We start from the raw sequence: 7025 nt of genomic DNA on the forward strand, positions 1-7025 counted from the left end.
GGGACGGGCGGACGGACGGAGCGGACAAGTGGAAAGGACGGACGGACAGAGAGAGGACAGGACGAGCGAGGAGGCAGCGGCACACGGCCGGCGCGCCCGCAGACGGGCGACGCCGCCTGGAAGCCGGCAAGCGGGAGAGGAGGGCCGTGGAGCCACCGCCAGGGGCCCGCGCCAGAAACCCAGACGCGAGTCGGCCGCCGGGGTGCGACACGGGGTCTCACCGCCACAGGCCCTCCGGCACGGGGGCGGTCCCGCGGCACCCACGGCGCCGACTGGCACTCTCTCTCCTCGGCACCCCCACGGCACCCCCTCACGGGGGCTCAGGGCCACCCTCGCCCGACACCGCAGAGCCTCAGAACGGCCCACCGCAAGGCTCTCCCGCCGCACGGGCCGGCGCTGCCCTGCCCCGACGTGCGCACACCCAGAACAAACACGTTCGTGCCGTGCCGAAGCACCCCGCCTCCCCCCCCCCGTCGGGTCCGACGACGCCTCACCCGGGGCCGCCTCCAGGGGAGGGACAGCACCCACGCGCGGTGAGGCCACGTACTGGTCCCAGGACGGGGGGGGGTCGGGCGGAAAAGGCTCGGCGCGGGTGGCCATCGGTCCGGGCAGGGGAGGGCCGGCGACGACGAGGAGGGGCCGCTCGCGCACAAGAGCGACGGCCGCAGGGGTCGGGGGTGTGGGCGGGCACCAGCCCAGGGAAGGGGAAATCCCAAGACACGACCGGGCCGCCGGGGAAACAAGCGCAGGATCCCACCACCCCCACACGTGGGGGCGGCCCCGCGACGCCCAGGACGCCGGCCGGCCTCAGCCAACCCTCGGCGGTTCCTCCCACACCCCGGCCCCGCCGCCGGGACTCACGCGCAGCAGGCTAACCCCCACTCCAGAGGGCAGCCCCTTCCGCTCGCTCACTCGTCCGTCTGTCTGTCTGGTCTGTCCGTCCACCACCCACATCATCCTGCTTCGTCTGGCTCGCCCCCAGGCCTCGCGGCCCGGGGAAACGCTCCCGAGCGAGGCGGCCCGACCCGTAGCCCACGCACCGCCACCGGTGGCTGCGGCTCGGGACCGGGACAGGTGGGGTGGCTCCTCGCGGCGGGGAGACGACGGGGGGCGAAGTCGGGGTGGACCGCCTTGCCCCTCCCCCCACGGCACGCACCGGGGAGGCAAAGCCCGCGCGCACACACACGCGCGCTCGCACGGCCCCGCGCCAGACGCCGGGCCCGGCCCGGCAGAACCCTCCCCCGACTCGGAGGGGGGAGGCGCGGGCCACAGCAGGCAAAGAGCAGCACACGGCCCCACCGCGGGGCCGGCGCAACCCACACGCCAAAGCGGCGGGGCCCTGCCCACACGCTGCGGCAGTCGCTCCCCGTGGCGACTGCACGCTCTGGATGGAGGAGCGGCGGCTGGGGGTTGTCCGGTACCCCCCCCCAAGGCTCCCCTCTCAGGTCGCTAGAGAAGGCTTTCTCACCGAGGGCGCATCGCCCCCTACCCAGCGGGGGCCCCCTTCAGGCCTACGGAAGTCCGCCGAGGTGGACGTCAGCGCTCGGCTGGGCAGGAGGGGCCTGCGGCAAGGGTAAGCAGCGGGCCGAAAAGCGAGCGTTCGCGGTCGGGACCGGGGAAAGCCCGTGCCGCCTCGCGAGGAGACGCACCCAAGACCGCGTGGGGACGAGACAGGCGCCCGCCCCCACCGGCACATCACCCGGCCCCACCACGTTCGCTCCCACGCCCGGGCGCGAGCCCCGCAGAGGGGGGACCCACCCGGCGTGCGCCCGGCCACGTCAGTCCCCCCCGGTACAGGGTGAGGACGACGACCAGGAGGCGGCCCCGGCCCCACCGAGGGTGGGGAGCGGCCACGCCTCGCTTACCGTCTCGACCCCTCCCCACCACTGCTCAAGAGAGTGGCTCGGGACACACGACCACCGCAGGGGTTACCCGAGAGGACTCGCTGGGGACGGGAAGCGATGCCACCGCTCGGCCTCGGGCACCTGAGGGACAACCTGGAGCGCTCCAGGGGCACCACAGAGGGCCAAGGCGAGACACGCTCGCACCCCGGCGAGGGGATACGTGGCGTGGCGGCGGGGGCAGCCCTCCCCCCCGCGGGGGAGGGCCGCTCGCGAGACAAGACGCCGAGCAGGCGAGGAGGCGAGAGGTGTCTGCCGCGTCACAAGACCCCGGCCCCGCCGACACCACGAGGCACGGGAGACCGAGGTCGGGCCGGAGTCCGCACCCCTTCCTTGCCCCCGCCACCCACGGGCGGTGGAGGAGAGGCGAGGGGCCCGCAGGCAGAACGAGAAGAGAGGCCACGTTCACCATGAACGTCCCGTCCCTCGTCTGGCGCGGCTTAGGCCCGGCCCGGGAGAGCATGACGTCACCACATCGGTCAGGTGAGCGAGCGAGCGAGCGAGCCATGGGGCAGGGAAGCCCCAGAGCCAGAGGGGAGGGCCCGGCGAGGACAACCACCAGAGGAGGGCCTGCTTCAGCCTCGCCAGGCGCCACCCACTCCTCGTTCCTCTACGAGGAGAGTGGCCAACGACCCCAGGCGGAGAATGCCTGACACGCGGCACGGAGCCTGTGAGGGTGGGGTCGTGCCGGCCACCACCGGGTGCCTGCGGCAGGGAGCGCACGGGGTAAAAGACCCACGCCGCCAGCTCACCCCACCGCCCTCGGGCCACCAGAGACCGGAGGCGGCACCACGGGCCACGTCAGCCGGACGCACACACGAGAGCCGGCGCGCAGGCCCGAGCGGGCGGCTCAAGTGTCAGAAGCAGAGTCGGCTTCTACCAGGCCAGGGCTCACGCAGAGACAAAGCCCAAGAGCCCCACACGCGTCCGGAGACCCAACACTCGGTGACAGACACCGAGAAAGACCGTGTCAGCACCTATCTGCTGGCAGAAAATGCCCAACACGACAGAAAAAATGACAGCGCCCGGAAACGGGTCGGGTCCACGATTTGCAGGGGGGGCCCCGGGACCTCGGTCCGGCCACCTGCCCCCAGCCCTACCCCCATAAATGGCAGCCCCGAAGCTCTCGGGGGCCATCTGATCGACCGGGGGGGGGAGGGGGAGGGGTTGAGGAGGAGGAGGAGGAGGAGGAGCAGTGGGAATGGGAAGGGACGAGAGGGAGACGGGATCGGGCCGGGGACGCCCTGCCCGTTTCTCGCCCGCGTGGTCGGGGACTCGGGGAGATGCCACAGAGGCGCCTCCGAGGAGAGGGCCCCCCACGAGGGACCGCTCCCGAGCACCGGGCCGGGGAAAGCCTGCCTCCCCCACATCCCTCGCAGGACGCCCCCGTGCCGGTCCCCGAGTCCGGATGAAGTCTCGGTCCCTCAAATGCCACCGGAACCCACGCGGGCAGACTTACGGGCCGGGGGGCGCCCTCCCTGGCCTCCCGCGCCAACAGGGGCCGGCCCAGCCACGTCTCCGGGTCCATCGGGACTCAGAAAACATTTCATCCAAGGAGGCGCCTCCGACGACCGGGAACCCCAGCGCGCCCGTCCCCGGCCTCACCGCACTGGGCCCGGGCCGCTCCTCGCCTCGGGACCAGTCGTCCAAGGGACACAGACGAGGGCCGGACCACCTAGCCGCCGGCGGCCCGGGCGCGGGACACCCCGTCCCTTTCCCCCGCGGCGGCACGGCGCAGGCCGTGTCCGATCGGCTCGGGTCGGTCCCCGCGGCTGCAGGGGCACAGGCGGATGCTGGTCGACCAGGCCAGGCCACACGGCTTCCCCCTACACACGAGATCCCGGGAGCGCGGCGGCAGCCACCCCCTCATCAGCCTGCGAGTCCAATCTGCGCCGAGAGCAGGACACGCCCGCGGCTCAGCGCCACGGGGACTGTCACCGCCGGTGTCGCCAGCCTCCCCGAAGTCTGCCTCGGGCCCCGCCGCCGAGCCCCATCCCTTGCCGAGGTCGCCGACGCTCGGGAGAAGAGGGACGATCTCAAGAGCGGCAGCCAGATGGCGCCCGACAGCCGTCGCCAACGTCCCCGGAACCGATCCCGACCGCCGGCCGCCCAAACGCCCGAGCCCGTCCCGGGCTGAGGCGCCGGGCGGCCGGCCGGCGCGACCCCGTGGCGTCCGCCTCGGAGCCCGCTCACCCTCGTCACGGCACGGCACGGCACGGCGGCATGAGGAGACGCGACGCGACGCGACGCGACCCACCCCGGCAGCAGATCAGGGCGGGGAGGACGGAGGGAGCCGGGGTTTGGCAAGACACGGCCGGCCGGGCGGGCGGCTGCCGCGAAGGGGACGCGCTCCCCACGCGATTCCCCGGGCGGGGGAGATCACACGGACACGCCGGCGGGTGGCCCAGAGCGACCAGGACGAGATCCCGGGTTCCCGGCGGCGGGGGGGTGGGGTCGGTGGGAAGGGGAGGAGGGAAACAGGGAGGGAAGGCGGGGGCTGGCAAACCGAAACCAGGCGAGCGCTCCGAGAACAACGCAGGAATCGGCTTTGGAGTCCGTCCTCTCGAATGCAGGAGGTCTTTTGAAAGCAGACAGGCAAAGCCCAGAAGCTAGAAAAGAAAGGATGAAGACCGTCAACCCCATCGAAGTGGAAAGAAAAATCGATCTCGGCACAGATCGCGACAAAGCCCAAAGACAACAAATGGGCGCGTGGGGAAAACGCACTCGCGGTCGGTCGTGAGAACACGGACGTCAGCACGGCTGACCACAACCACAGGGAGGAGGAGGAAAAACAAAAAAATGCGGGCGGCGGTTGGGGGGGGGGGGCGAGTCGATAGCCACCCGCTCGGTAAATCGAGGTTCAGTGCATCTACACAGAACAACACTGTGCATGGGCATCCGCGTGTCTGTGTGTGCATGTGTGCCCGTGTCTGTGTCTGTGTGTGTGTGTCGGTGTGTGTGTTTGACACACAGTCACACGTGGACAGGGAAACTGTAGCCCCATGTGGAAAAAAAAAAAAACATGAAAACAAACGACAAAACCCACCACCAAAGGGAAATCAAGTTGTAGAACTTACTCTGGGGTTTTAACAAAAAACAACAACAACAACAACAAACAAACAAACAAACAAAAATGTAGAAAAAGCACCACCACAGCCCATCAGGGGTTCCTCTCCTAAACAGTCCAAGAACTCGGTCAACTCCACCTCCTAGAAGCCAACAAACCAATGATGAAACACGGGCAGGAGACCCAAACTGACTTTTTCAGTTTAAAAGGAAAAAAAAATTATTTTGTATCCAAATGGGGAAGGGGCGGGGGCGGGGGAGGATGGTGTGTAGAACTCAGCGGCAGAGTGCCTGTCCAGCACGCGCAAGGTCCAGGGTTCGACCTTCAGGACCTCCGTTCAAGCAAATAAGGAAGTCGGTGAGTCAGGCAATCACTAAGTCAGGCAACAAACCAGCAAAAGAAACGAATTACCTCCCCTCCCCGAATAAGCAAACAACAACCAAAAACAACAACAGCAACAAGAACAACAACAACAAAAAAGCCTAAATAAATAAATATATGTAAATAAGTAAGCAAGTAAATAAATAAATAAGTAAGCAAAAACAATTTAAAAAGGGGGAAAACGCACGCATTTCTGTTTTTAAGAGATATCCAGACAGGCCCAGAACCTGGAATCACGACAGCAAGTTCCAAAAACAAGCAGAAAGTGCCTGCTTCTGACGGAACATGTGATAGAGACCACCGTTCGATGGGGCCGGGTGGGCGGGCTGGCGGGCGGACACAGAGCTATGGACTCATACCTGACAGAATCCGCTCTCCGACAGAAGACAGAAGGCAACACGGAACAGGGGTTGGCAGTGGGGGCGAGGGGGAGAGGGCAAAACGGAGGTGGAGGAAAGCCATTAGGGAATACAGGACAGAAGTCCCTCAAAACATCCCACAGGAAACTCCTGGAAGACCCGGCAGTTCCACTAAGGGCCCGCGGATGGACGAATGGACAGTGTCACGTGGTCTGGAGAGACCTACACCTTGAGGGGATGATGTTAACCAAGTGACCTAAGTCCAAGAGGGATGTTGTCACTTCGAGGCAGAATCCCCAAGACAATACGCAGGAACACATGCAAGGAAGCTGAAACAGACTCATGGATACCAAGAAGGATCAATGAGTGCAATGGGTGAGGGAGAGGAATAAGTACAAGCTTCCAGTTATCTCCAATTATTAAATACATTAATCACGGGATGTCATGGACAGCAGGGCGAGTCGAGTCAATCCATACTATTGTCATGACGCTGTCCGGTGACGGATCCGTAACCAGACTCATCGCGGTGATCATCGTGGAACATGGAAGAATCCCGAATCGCTATGTTGGACACGTGAAAACTGACATCCTATTGTCAGGTCAATTATGAGAGAGAGTAGGAGAGAGAGAGAGAGAGAGAGAGAGAGAGAGAGAGAGAGAGAGAGAGAGAGAGAGAGAGAGAGAGGGAGGGAGGGAGGGAGGGAGGGAGAGAGAGAGAGAGAGAGAGAAAATTCTCACTGTCTTCCCCCCAAAAAAAAAAAAGAGTTCAAAAAGAGTTCAGTGAGATAAAGAGTGGATGTAGGTGAGGGCAATAGGTGGAGGAGCTGAAAACCACGACGGCGACACATGTGCAGCATCCCACACGGTGGCAGTGTGGTCCTATGCATGCTCAGCCGTCTCCTAGCCACCTCCAAGTTGACATCCAGGGTCATCCTTTTAGGTTTCGTGGCTGCACTTTCGTCTGTCTCGGGCAATACTCTCTCTTGATTTTCCATGGGGGAAGGGAGGTGGGGTGGCCGGGCGGGCCACACCACGACACACCGCGTCGTGCGTGACCTGGATAACAGATACACACCCGTCCACCACCCACGGGCTCCGAAATCTGTCACTGGTCACAACGCACACTTCCTCGGTCCTTTACGGAGCGATGGCGGACCGAACAGGCAGCGGCCAACTTTGCCGTGCACACAATGAGACTTCATCCCTCGTGGAAACAAACTGATGACGAGACAGCGTGGTCAGGGGGCGGGTGTCCTTTCAGGAAGACACAGTCATTGAAAGTCCTGCGCACGGGAACTGGGCCAAGGGAGATCTCCA

Source organism: Vicugna pacos, unplaced genomic scaffold (genome assembly GCF_048564905.1).
Source record: "Vicugna pacos unplaced genomic scaffold, VicPac4 scaffold_5, whole genome shotgun sequence".
Taxonomy (NCBI): Eukaryota; Metazoa; Chordata; class Mammalia; order Artiodactyla; family Camelidae; genus Vicugna; species Vicugna pacos.